The sequence below is a fragment of the Narcine bancroftii genome, unplaced genomic scaffold (assembly GCF_036971445.1).
Source record: "Narcine bancroftii isolate sNarBan1 unplaced genomic scaffold, sNarBan1.hap1 Scaffold_160, whole genome shotgun sequence".
NCBI lineage: Eukaryota > Metazoa > Chordata > Chondrichthyes > Torpediniformes > Narcinidae > Narcine > Narcine bancroftii.
Window position 1 is genome coordinate 2,163,421 of NW_027211895.1, and position 13,179 is coordinate 2,176,599.

A 13,179-nucleotide genomic window follows, 5' to 3' on the forward strand; every position below is an offset into this window, starting at 1 on the left:
TATCTGATTCCCCACCTCTGTTTCCCTGCCTCTGATTCCCCACCTCTGTTTCCCCATATCTGATTCCCCGCCTCTGATTCCCCAACTCTGATTCCCCACCTCTGATTCCCCAGCTCTGATTTCCCACCTCTGATTCCCCGTGTTTGATTCCCTGCCTCTGATTCCCCGCCTCTGATTCCCCATCTCTGATTCACCGCCTTTGATTCGCCACCTCTGATTCCCCATATCTGATTCCCCACCTCTGTTTCCCCGCCTCTGATTCCCCGCCTCTGATTCTCCACATCTCATTCCCCGCCTCTGAATCCCCATCTCTGATTCCCGGACTCTGATTCCCAACCTCTGATTCCCTGCCTCTGATTCCCCGCCTCTGATTCCCATCTCTGATTCCCCGCCTCTGAATCCCCGTGTCTGATACCCAGCCTCTGATACCCCGCCCCTGATTCCCCACCTCTGATTCACCATATCTGATACCCCGCCTCTGTTTCTGCGCCTCTGATTCCCCGCCTCTGATTCCCCGCCTCTGCTTCCCCATATCTGATTCCCCGCCTCTGATTCCCCAGATCTGATTCCCCGTGTTTGATTCCCCGCCTCTGATTCGCCATCTCTGATTCCCGGCCTCTGATTCCCGGCCTCTCATTCCCGGCCTCTGATTCCCGGCCTCTGATTCCCCGCCTCTGGTTCCCCGCCTCTGATTCGCTGCCTCTGATTCCCCATCTCTGATTCCGCACATCTGATTCCCTGCCTCTGATTCCCCGCCTCTGACTCCCCGCCTCTGATTGTCTGCCTCTGTTTCCCAACCTCTGATTCCCCGCCTCTGTTTCCCCATATCTGATTCCCCGCCTCTGAATCCCCAACTCTGATTCCCTGCCTCTGATTCCCCAGCTCTGATTCCCCGCCTTTGATTCCCCCCGTCTGATTCCTAGCCTCTGAATCCCCGTGTCTGATTTCCTGCCTCTGATTCCTCACCTCTGATTCCCCATCTCTGATTCACAGCCTCTGATTCCCCACCTCTGATTCCCCATCTCTGATTCCGCACATCTGATTCCCTGCCTCTGATTCCCCGCCTCTGTTTCCCCATATCTAATTCCCAACCTCTGATGCCCCAACTCAGATTCCCTGCCTCTGATTCCCCGCGTTCTATTCCCTGCCTCTGATTCCCCGCCTGTGATTCCCCATCCCTGATTCACCACCTCTGATTCCCCACCTCTGATTCCCCATATCTAATTCCCCGCCTCTGAATCCCCAACTCTGATTCCCTGCCTCTGATTCCCCAGCTCTGATTCCCCGCCTTTGATTCCCCCCGTCTTATTCCCAGCCTCTGAATCCCCGTGTCTGATTTCCTGCCTCTGATTCCCCACCTCTGATTCCCCATCTCTGATTCACAGCCTCTGATTCCCCACCTCTGATTCCCCATCTCTGATTCCGCACATCTGATTCCCTGCCTCTGATTCCCCGACTCTGATCCCCACCTCTGATTCCCAACCTCTGATTCCCCACCTCTGAATCCCCATATCTGATTCCCTGCCTCTGATTCCCCGCCTCTGATTCCCTGCCTCTGATTCCCCGCCTCTGATTCCCCAGCTCTGATTCCCCGCCTCTGAATCCCCAACTCTGATTCCCTGCCTCTGATTCCCTGCCTCTGATTCCCTGCCTCTGATTCCCAACCTCAGATTCCCCACCTCTGAGTCCCCATATCTGTTTCCCCGCCTCTGTTTCCCCGCCTCTGATTCCCCGCCTCTGATTCCCAGGCTCTGATTCTCCGCCTCTGATTCCCCGCCTCTGGTTCCCCGCCTCTGATTCGCTGCCTCTGATTCCCCATCTCTGATTCCGCACATCTGATTCCCTGCCTCTGATTCCCCGCCTCTGACTCCCCGCCTCTGATTCCCTGCCTCTGTTTCCCAACCTCTGATTCCCCACCTCTGATTCCCCATATCTGATTCCCCACCTCTGTTTCCCTGCCTCTGATTCCCCACCTCTGTTTCCCCATATCTGATATCCCGCCTCTGATTCCCCAACTCTGATACCCCGCCTCTGATTCCCCAGCTCTGATTCCCCACCTCTGATTCCCCGTGTTTGATTCCCTGCCTCTGATTCCCCGCCTCTGATTCCCCATCTCTGATTCACCGCCTTTCATTCGCCACCTCTGATTCCCCATATCAAATTCCCCGCCTCTGTTTCCCCGCCTCTGATTCCCCGCCTCTGTTTCCCCATATCTGATTCCCCACCTCTGATTCCCCATATCTGATTCCCCGCCTCTCTTTCCTCGCCTCTGATTCCCCGCCTCTGATTCCCCATATCTGATTCCCCATATCTGATTCCCCGCCTCTGATTCCCCGCCTCTGTTTCCCCATATCTGATTCCCCACCTCTGATTCCCCATATCTGATTCCCCGCCTCTCTTTCCGCACCTCTGATTCCCTGCCTCTGATTCCCCATATCTGATTCCCCGCCTCTGTTTCCCCATATCTAATTCCCCGCCTCTGATTCCCAAACTCTGATTCCCCGACTCTGATTCCCCAACTCTGATTCCCCGCCTCTGATTCCCCACATCTGATTCCCTGCCTCTGATTCCCCGCCTCCGATTCCCTGCCTCTGTTTCCCAACCTCTGATTCCCCATATCTGATTCCCCACCTCTGAATGCCCGCCTCTGGTTCCCCGCCTCTGATTCGCTGCCTCTGATTCCCCATCTCTGATTCCGCACATCTGATTCCCTGCCTCTGATTCCCCGCCTCTGATTCCCCATCTCTGATTCCCCACCTCTGAATCCGCGTGTCTGATACCCAGCCTCTGATACCCCGCCCCTGATTCCCCACCTCTGATTCCCCATATCTGATACCCCGCCTCTGTTTCTGCGCCTCTGATTCCCCGCCTCTGATTCCCCGCCTCTGTTTCCCCATATCTGATTCGCCGCCTCTGATTCCCCAACTCTGATTCCCCGCCTCTGATTCCCCAGATCTGATTCCCCGTGTTTGATTCCCCGCGTCTGATTCCCCATCTCTGATTCCCGACCTCTGATTCCCGGCCTCTCATTCCCGGCCTCTGATTCCCGGCCTCTGATTCCCCGCCTCTGGTTCCCCGCCTCTGATTCGCTGCCTCTGATTCCCCATCTCTGATTCCGCACATCTGATTCCCTGCCTCTGATTCCCCGCCTCTGACTCCCCGCCTCTGATTCCCTGCCTCTGTTTCCAAACCTCTGATTCCCCACCTCTGATTCCCCATATCTGATTCCCCACCTCTGTTTCCCCGCCTCTGGTTCCCCGCCTCTGATTCGCTGCCTCTGATTCCCCATCTCTGATTCCGCACATCTGATTCCCTGCCTCTGATTCCCCGCCTCTGATTCCCATCTCTGATTCCCCGCCTCTGAATCCCCGTGTCTGATACCCAGCCTCTGATACCCCGCCCCTGATTCCCCACCTCTGATTCCCCATATCTGATACCCCGCCTCTGTTTCTGCACCTCTGATTCCCCGCCTCTGATTCCCCGCCTCTGCTTCCCCATATCTGATTCCCCGCCTCTGATTCCCCAGATCTGATTCCCCGTGTTTGATTCCCCGCCTCTGATTCGCCATCTCTGATTCTCGGCCTCTGATTCCCGGCCTCTCATTCCCGGCCTCTGATTCCCGGCCTCTGATTCCCCGCCTCTGGTTCCCCGCCTCTGATTCGCTGCCTCTGATTCCCCATCTCTGATTCCGCACATCTGATTCCCTGCCTCTGATTCCCCGCCTCTGACTCCCCGCCTCTGATTGTCTGCCTCTGTTTCCCAACCTCTGATTCCCCACCTCCGATTCCCCATATCTGATTCCCCACCTCTGTTTCCCTGCCTCTGATTCCCCACCTCTGTTTCCCCATATCTGATTCCCCGCCTCTGATTCCCCAACTCTGATTCCCCACCTCTGATTCCCCAGCTCTGATTTCCCACCTCTGATTCCCCGTGTTTGATTCCCTGCCTCTGATTCCCCGCCTCTGATTCCCCATCTCTGATTCACCGCCTTTGATTCGCCACCTCTGATTCCCCATATCTGATTCCCCACCTCTGTTTCCCCGCCTCTGATTCCCCGCCTCTGATTCTCCACATCTCATTCCCCGCCTCTGAATCCCCATCTCTGATTCCCGGACTCTGATTCCCAACCTCTGATTCCCGGCCTCTTATTCCCAGCATCTGATTCCAGGCCTCTGATTCCCCGCCTCTGATTCCCCAGCTCTGATTCCCGGCCTCTGATTCCCCATCTCTGATTCACCGCCTTTGATTCGCAACCTCTGATTCCCCATATCTGATTCCCCGCCTCTGTTTCCCCGCCTCTGATTCCCCGCCTCTGATTCCCCATATCTCATTCCCCGCCTCTAAATCCCCATCTCTGATTCCCGGACTCTGATTCCCCACCTCTGATTCCCGGCCTCTTATACCCGGCATCTGATTCCGGCCTCAGATTCCCGGCCTCTGATTCCCTGCTTCTGATTCTGATTCCCTGCCTCTGATTCCCCATCTCTGATACCGCACATCTGATTCCCTACCTCTGATTCCCCACCTCTGATTCCCCATATCTGATTCCCCGCCTCTGTTTGCCCGCCTCTAATTCCCCGCCTCTGTTTCCCCATATCTGATTCCACGCCTCTGAATCCCCGCCTCTGGTTCCCCGCCTCTGATTCGCTGCTTCTGATTCCCCATCTCTGATTCCGCACATCTGATTCCCTGCCTCTGATTCCCCACCTCTGACACCCCGCCTCTGATTACTTGCCTCTGTTTCCCAACCTCTGATTCCCCATATCTGATTCCCCACCTCTGAATGCCCGCCTCTGGTTCCCCGCCTCTGATTCGCTGCCTCTGATTCCCCATCTCTGATTCCGCACATCTGATTCCCTGCCTCTGATTCCCCGCCTCTGATTCCCCATCTCTGATTCCCCACCTCTGAATCCGCGTGTCTGATACCCAGCCTCTGATACCCCGCCCCTGATTCCCCACCTCTGATTCCCCATATCTGATACCCCGCCTCTGTTTCTGCGCCTCTGATTCCCCGCCTCTGATTCCCCGCCTCTGTTTCCCCATATCTGATTCGCCGCCTCTGATTCCCCAACTCTGATTCCCCGCCTCTGATTCCCCAGATCTGATTCCCCGTGTTTGATTCCCCGCGTCTGATTCCCCATCTCTGATTCCCGACCTCTGATTCCCGGCCTCTCATTCCCGGCCTCTGATTCCCGGCCTCTGATTCCCCGCCTCTGGTTCCCCGCCTCTTATTCGCTGCCTCTGATTCCCCATCTCTGATTCCGCACATCTGATTCCCTGCCTCTGATTCCCCGCCTCTGACTCCCCGCCTCTGATTCCCTGCCTCTGTTTCCAAACCTCTGATTCCCCACCTCTGATTCCCCATATCTGATTCCCCACCTCTGTTTCCCCGCCTCTGGTTCCCCGCCTCTGATTCGCTGCCTCTGATTCCCCATCTCTGATTCCGCACATCTGATTCCCTGCCTCTGATTCCCCGCCTCTGATTCCCATCTCTGATTCCCCGCCTCTGAATCCCCGTGTCTGATACCCAGCCTCTGATACCCCGCCCCTGATTCCCCACCTCTGATTCACCATATCTGATACCCCGCCTCTGTTTCTGCGCCTCTGATTCCCCGCCTCTGATTCCCCGCCTCTGCTTCCCCATATCTGATTCCCCGCCTCTGATTCCCCAGATCTGATTCCCCGTGTTTGATTCCCCGCCTCTGATTCGCCATCTCTGATTCCCGGCCTCTGATTCCCGGCCTCTCATTCCCGGCCTCTGATTCCCGGCCTCTGATTCCCCGCCTCTGGTTCCCCGCCTCTGATTCGCTGCCTCTGATTCCCCATCTCTGATTCCGCACATCTGATTCCCTGCCTCTGATTCCCCGCCTCTGACTCCCCGCCTCTGATTGTCTGCCTCTGTTTCCCAACCTCTGATTCCCCGCCTCTGTTTCCCCATATCTGATTCCCCGCCTCTGAATCCCCAACTCTGATTCCCTGCCTCTGATTCCCCAGCTCTGATTCCCCGCCTTTGATTCCCCCCGTCTGATTCCCAGCCTCTGAATCCCCGTGTCTGATTTCCTGCCTCTGATTCCTCACCTCTGATTCCCCATCTCTGATTCACAGCCTCTGATACCCCACCTCTGATTCCCCATCTCTGATTCCGCACATCTGATTCCCTGCCTCTGATTCCCCGCCTCTGTTTCCCCATATCTAATTCCCAACCTCTGATGCCCCAACTCAGATTCCCTGCCTCTGATTCCCCGCGTTCTATTCCCTGCCTCTGATTCCCCGCCTGTGATTCCCCATCCCTGATTCACCACCTCTGATTCCCCACCTCTGATTCCCCATATCTAATTCCCCGCCTCTGAATCCCCAACTCTGATTCCCTGCCTCTGATTCCCCAGCTCTGATTCCCCGCCTTTGATTCCCCCCGTCTTATTCCCAGCCTCTGAATCCCCGTGTCTGATTTCCTGCCTCTGATTCCCCACCTCTGATTCCCCATCTCTGATTCACAGCCTCTGATTCCCCACCTCTGATTCCCCATCTCTGATTCCGCACATCTGATTCCCTGCCTCTGATTCCCCGACTCTGATCCCCACCTCTGATTCCCAACCTCTGATTCCCCACCTCTGAATCCCCATATCTGATTCCCTGCCTCTGATTCCCCGCCTCTGATTCCCTGCCTCTGATTCCCCGCCTCTGATTCCCCAGCTCTGATTCCCCGCCTCTGAATCCCCAACTCTGATTCCCTGCCTCTGATTCCCTGCCTCTGATTCCCTGCCTCTGATTCCCAACCTCAGATTCCCCACCTCTGAGTCCCCATATCTGTTTCCCCGCCTCTGTTTCCCCGCCTCTGATTCCCCGCCTCTGATTCCCAGGCTCTGATTCTCCGCCTCTGATTCCCCGCCTCTGGTTCCCCGCCTCTGATTCGCTGCCTCTGATTCCCCATCTCTGATTCCGCACATCTGATTCCCTGCCTCTGATTCCCCGCCTCTGACTCCCCGCCTCTGATTCCCTGCCTCTGTTTCCCAACCTCTGATTCCCCACCTCTGATTCCCCATATCTGATTCCCCACCTCTGTTTCCCTGCCTCTGATTCCCCACCTCTGTTTCCCCATATCTGATATCCCGCCTCTGATTCCCCAACTCTGATACCCCGCCTCTGATTCCCCAGCTCTGATTCCCCACCTCTGATTCCCCGTGTTTGATTCCCTGCCTCTGATTCCCCGCCTCTGATTCCCCATCTCTGATTCACCGCCTTTCATTCGCCACCTCTGATTCCCCATATCAAATTCCCCGCCTCTGTTTCCCCGCCTCTGATTCCCCGCCTCTGTTTCCCCATATCTGATTCCCCACCTCTGATTCCCCATATCTGATTCCCCGCCTCTCTTTCCTCGCCTCTGATTCCCCGCCTCTGATTCCCCATATCTGATTCCCCATATCTGATTCCCCGCCTCTGATTCCCCGCCTCTGTTTCCCCATATCTGATTCCCCACCTCTGATTCCCCATATCTGATTACCCGCCTCTCTTTCCGCGCCTCTGATTCCCTGCCTCTGATTCCCCATATCTGATTCCCCGCCTCTGTTTCCCCATATCTAATTCCCCGCCTCTGATTCCCAAACTCTGATTCCCCGACTCTGATTCCCCAACTCTGATTCCCCGCCTCTGATTCCCCACATCTGATTCCCTGCCTCTGATTCCCCGCCTCCGATTCCCTGCCTCTGATTCCCAACCTCTGATTCCCCACCTCTGAATCCCCATATCTGATTCCCTGCCTCTGATTCCCCCTCTCTGATTCCCTGCCTCTGATTCCCCGCCTCTGATTCCCCAGCTCTGATTTCCCGCCTCTGAATCCCCAACTCTGATTCCCTGCCTCTGATTCCCCAGCTCTGATTCCCCGCCTCTGATTCCCCAGCTCTGATTCCCTGCCTCTGATTTCCCGCCTGTGATTCCCCATCTCTGATTCACAACCTCTGATTCCCCACCTCTGATTCCCCATATCTGATTCCCCGCCTCTGTTTGCCCGCCTCTAATTCCCCGCCTCTGTTTCCCCATATCTGATTCCACGCCTCTGAATCCCCGCCTCTGGTTCCCCGCCTCTGATTCGCTGCTTCTGATTCCCCATCTCTGATTCCGCACATCTGATTCCCTGCCTCTGATTCCCCGCCTCTGACACCCCGCCTCTGATTCCCTGCCTCTGTTTCCCAACCTCTGATTCCCCATATCTGATTCCCCACCTCTGAATGCCCGCCTCTGGTTCCCCGCCTCTGATTCGCTGCCTCTGATTCCCCATCTCTGATTCCGCACATCTGATTCCCTGCCTCTGATTCCCCGCCTCTGATTCCCCATCTCTGATTCCCCACTTCTGAATCCGCGTGTCTGATACCCAGCCTCTGATACCCCGCCCCTGATTCCCCACCTCTGATTCCCCATATCTGATAACCCGCCTCTGTTTCTGCGCCTCTGATTCCCCGCCTCTGATTCCCCGCCTCTGTTTCCCCATATCTGATTCGCCGCCTCTGATTCCCCAACTCTGATTCCCCGCCTCTGATTCCCCAGATCTGATTCCCCGTGTTTGATTCCCCGCGTCTGATTCCCCATCTCTGATTCCCGACCTCTGATTCCCGGCCTCTCATTCCCGGCCTCTGATTCCCGGCCTCTGATTCCCCGCCTCTGGTTCCCCGCCTCTGATTCGCTGCCTCTGATTCCCCATCTCTGATTCCGCACATCTGATTCCCTGCCTCTGATTCCCCGCCTCTGACTCCCCGCCTCTGATTCCCTGCCTCTGTTTCCAAACCTCTGATTCCCCACCTCTGATTCCCCATATCTGATTCCCCACCTCTGTTTCCCCGCCTCTGGTTCCCCGCCTCTGATTCGCTGCCTCTGATTCCCCATCTCTGATTCCGCACATCTGATTCCCTGCCTCTGATTCCCCGCCTCTGATTCCCATCTCTGATTCCCCGCCTCTGAATCCCCGTGTCTGATACCCAGCCTCTGATACCCCGCCCCTGATTCCCCACCTCTGATTCCCCATATCTGATACCCCGCCTCTGTTTCTGCGCCTCTGATTCCCCGCCTCTGATTCCCCGCCTCTGCTTCCCCATATCTGATTCCCCGCCTCTGATTCCCCAGATCTGATTCCCCGTGTTTGATTCCCCGCCTCTGATTCGCCATCTCTGATTCCCGGCCTCTGATTCCCGGCCTCTCATTCCCGGCCTCTGATTCCCGGCCTCTGATTCCCCGCCTCTGGTTCCCCGCCTCTGATTCGCTGCCTCTGATTCCCCATCTCTGATTCCGCACATCTGATTCCCTGCCTCTGATTCCCCGCCTCTGACTCCCCGCCTCTGATTGTCTGCCTCTGTTTCCCAACCTCTGATTCCCCACCTCCGATTCCCCATATCTGATTCCCCACCTCTGTTTCCCTGCCTCTGATTCCCCACCTCTGTTTCCCCATATCTGATTCCCCGCCTCTGATTCCCCAACTCTGATTCCCCACCTCTGATTCCCCAGCTCTGATTTCCCACCTCTTGATTCCCCGTGTTTGATTCCCTGCCTCTGATTCCCCGCCTCTGATTCCCCATCTCTGATTCACCGCCTTTGATTCGCCACCTCTGATTCCCCATATCTGATTCCCCACCTCTGTTTCCCCGCCTCTGATTCCCCGCCTCTGATTCTCCACATCTCATTCCCCGCCTCTGAATCCCCATCACTGATTCCCGGACTCTGATTCCCAACCTCTGATTCCCGGCCTCTTATTCCCAGCATCTGATTCCAGGCCTCTGATTCCCCGCCTCTGATTCCCCAGCTCTGATTCCCGGCCTCTGATTCCCCATCTCTGATTCACCGCCTTTGATTCGCAACCTCTGATTCCCCATATCTGATTCCCCGCCTCTGTTTCCCCGCCTCTGATTCCCCGCCTCTGATTCCCCATATCTCATTCCCCGCCTCTAAATCCCCATCTCTGATTCCCGGACTCTGATTCCCCACCTCTGATTCCCGGCCTCTTATACCCGGCATCTGATTCCGGCCTCAGATTCCCGGCCTCTGATTCCCTGCTTCTGATTCTGATTCCCTGCCTCTGATTCCCCATCTCTGATACCGCACATCTGATTCCCTACCTCTGATTCCCCACCTCTGATTCCCCATATCTGATTCCCCGCCTCTGTTTGCCCGCCTCTAATTCCCCGCCTCTGTTTCCCCATATCTGATTCCACGCCTCTGAATCCCCGCCTCTGGTTCCCCGCCTCTGATTCGCTGCTTCTGATTCCCCATCTCTGATTCCGCACATCTGATTCCCTGCCTCTGATTCCCCGCCTCTGACACCCCGCCTCTGATTCCCTGCCTCTGTTTCCCAACCTCTGATTCCCCATATCTGATTCCCCACCTCTGAATGCCCGCCTCTGGTTCCCCGCCTCTGATTCGCTGCCTCTGATTCCCCATCTCTGATTCCGCACATCTGATTCCCTGCCTCTGATTCCCCGCCTCTGATTCCCCATCTCTGATTCCCCACCTCTGAATCCGCGTGTCTGATACCCAGCCTCTGATACCCCGCCCCTGATTCCCCACCTCTGATTCCCCATATCTGATACCCCGCCTCTGTTTCTGCGCCTCTGATTCCCCGCCTCTGATTCCCCGCCTCTGTTTCCCCATATCTGATTCGCCGCCTCTGATTCCCCAACTCTGATTCCCCGCCTCTGATTCCCCAGATCTGATTCCCCGTGTTTGATTCCCCGCGTCTGATTCCCCATCTCTGATTCCCGACCTCTGATTCCCGGCCTCTCATTCCCGGCCTCTGATTCCCGGCCTCTGATTCCCCGCCTCTGGTTCCCCGCCTCTGATTCGCTGCCTCTGATTCCCCATCTCTGATTCCGCACATCTGATTCCCTGCCTCTGATTCCCCGCCTCTGACTCCCCGCCTCTGATTCCCTGCCTCTGTTTCCAAACCTCTGATTCCCCACCTCTGATTCCCCATATCTGATTCCCCACCTCTGTTTCCCCGCCTCTGGTTCCCCGCCTCTGATTCGCTGCCTCTGATTCCCCATCTCTGATTCCGCACATCTGATTCCCTGCCTCTGATTCCCCGCCTCTGATTCCCATCTCTGATTCCCCGCCTCTGAATCCCCGTGTCTGATACCCAGCCTCTGATACCCCGCCCCTGATTCCCCACCTCTGATTCACCATATCTGATACCCCGCCTCTGTTTCTGCGCCTCTGATTCCCCGCCTCTGATTCCCCGCCTCTGCTTCCCCATATCTGATTCCCCGCCTCTGATTCCCCAGATCTGATTCCCCGTGTTTGATTCCCCGCCTCTGATTCGCCATCTCTGATTCCCGGCCTCTGATTCCCGGCCTCTCATTCCCGGCCTCTCATTCCCGGCCTCTGATTCCCCGCCTCTGGTTCCCCGCCTCTGATTCGCTGCCTCTGATTCCCCATCTCTGATTCCGCACATCTGATTCCCTGCCTCTGATTCCCCGCCTCTGACTCCCCGCCTCTGATTGTCTGCCTCTGTTTCCCAACCTCTGATTCCCCACCTCCGATTCCCCATATCTGATTCCCCACCTCTGTTTCCCTGCCTCTGATTCCCCACCTCTGTTTCCCCATATCTGATTCCCCGCCTCTGATTCCCCAACTCTGATTCCCCACCTCTGATTCCCCAGCTCTGATTTCCCACCTCTGATTCCCCGTGTTTGATTCCCTGCCTCTGATTCCCCGCCTCTGATTCCCCATCTCTGATTCACCGCCTTTGATTCGCCACCTCTGATTCCCCATATCTGATTCCCCACCTCTGTTTCCCCGCCTCTGATTCCCCGCCTCTGATTCTCCACATCTCATTCCCCGCCTCTGAATCCCCATCTCTGATTCCCGGACTCTGATTCCCAACCTCTGATTCCCGGCCTCTTATTCCCAGCATCTGATTCCAGGCCTCTGATTCCCCGCCTCTGATTCCCCAGCTCTGATTCCCGGCCTCTGATTCCCCATCTCTGATTCACTGCCTTTGATTCGCAACCTCTGATTCCCCATGTCTGATTCCCCGCCTCTGTTTCCCCGCCTCTGATTCCCCGCCTCTGATTCCCCATATCTCATTCCCCGCCTCTAAATCCCCATCTCTGATTCCCGGACTCTGATTCCCCACCTCTGATTCCCGGCCTCTTATACCTGGCATCTGATTCCGGCCTCAGATTCCCGGCCTCTGATTCCCTGCTTCTGATTCTGATTCCCTGCCTCTGATTCCCCATCTCTGATTCCGCACATCTGATTCCCTGCCTCTGATTCCCTACCTCTGATTCCCCATATCTGATTCCCCGCCTCTGTTTCCCCGCCTTTGATTCCCCGCCTCTGTTTCCCCATATCTGATTCCACGCCTCTGAATCCCCGCCTCTGGTTCCCCGCCTCTGATTCGCTGCTTCTGATTCCCCATCTCTGATTCCGCACATCTGATTCCCTGCCTCTGATTCCCCGCCTCTGACACCCCGCCTCTGATTCCCTGCCTCTGTTTCCCAACCTCTGATTCCCCATATCTGATTCCCCACCTCTGAATGCCCGCCTCTGTTTCCCCGCCTCTGATTCCCCGCCTCTCATTCCCCATATCTCATTCCCCGCCTCTGATTCCGCATCTCTGATTCCCGGACTCTGATTCCCCACCTCTGATTCCCGGCCTCTTATTCCCGGCATCTGATTCCGGCCTCTGATTCCCGGCCTCTGATTCCCTGCTTCTGATTCTGATTCCCTGCCTCTGATTCCCCACCTCTGATTCCGCACATCTAATTCCCTGCCTCTGATTCCCCACCTCTGATTCCCCATATCTGATTCCCCGCCTCTGTTTCCCCGCCTCTGATTCCCCGCCTCTGTTTCCCCATATCTAAGTCCCCGCCTCTTATTCCCCAACTTTGATTCCCCACCTCTGATTCCCCAGCTCTGATTCCCCGCCTCTGATTCCCCGCATATGATTCCATGCATCTGATTCCCAGCCTCTGATTCCCAGCCTCTGATTCCCAACCTCTGATTCCCCACCTCTGATTCCCTATATCTGATTCCCCGCCTCTGTTTCCCCGCCTCTGATTCCCCGCCTCTGTTTCCGCATATCTGATTCCCCGCCTCTGAATCCCCAACTCTGATTCCCTGCCTCTAATTTCCCATGTCTGATTCCCCGCCTCTGATTCCCCGCGTCTGATTACCGGCCTCTGATTCCCCGCCTCT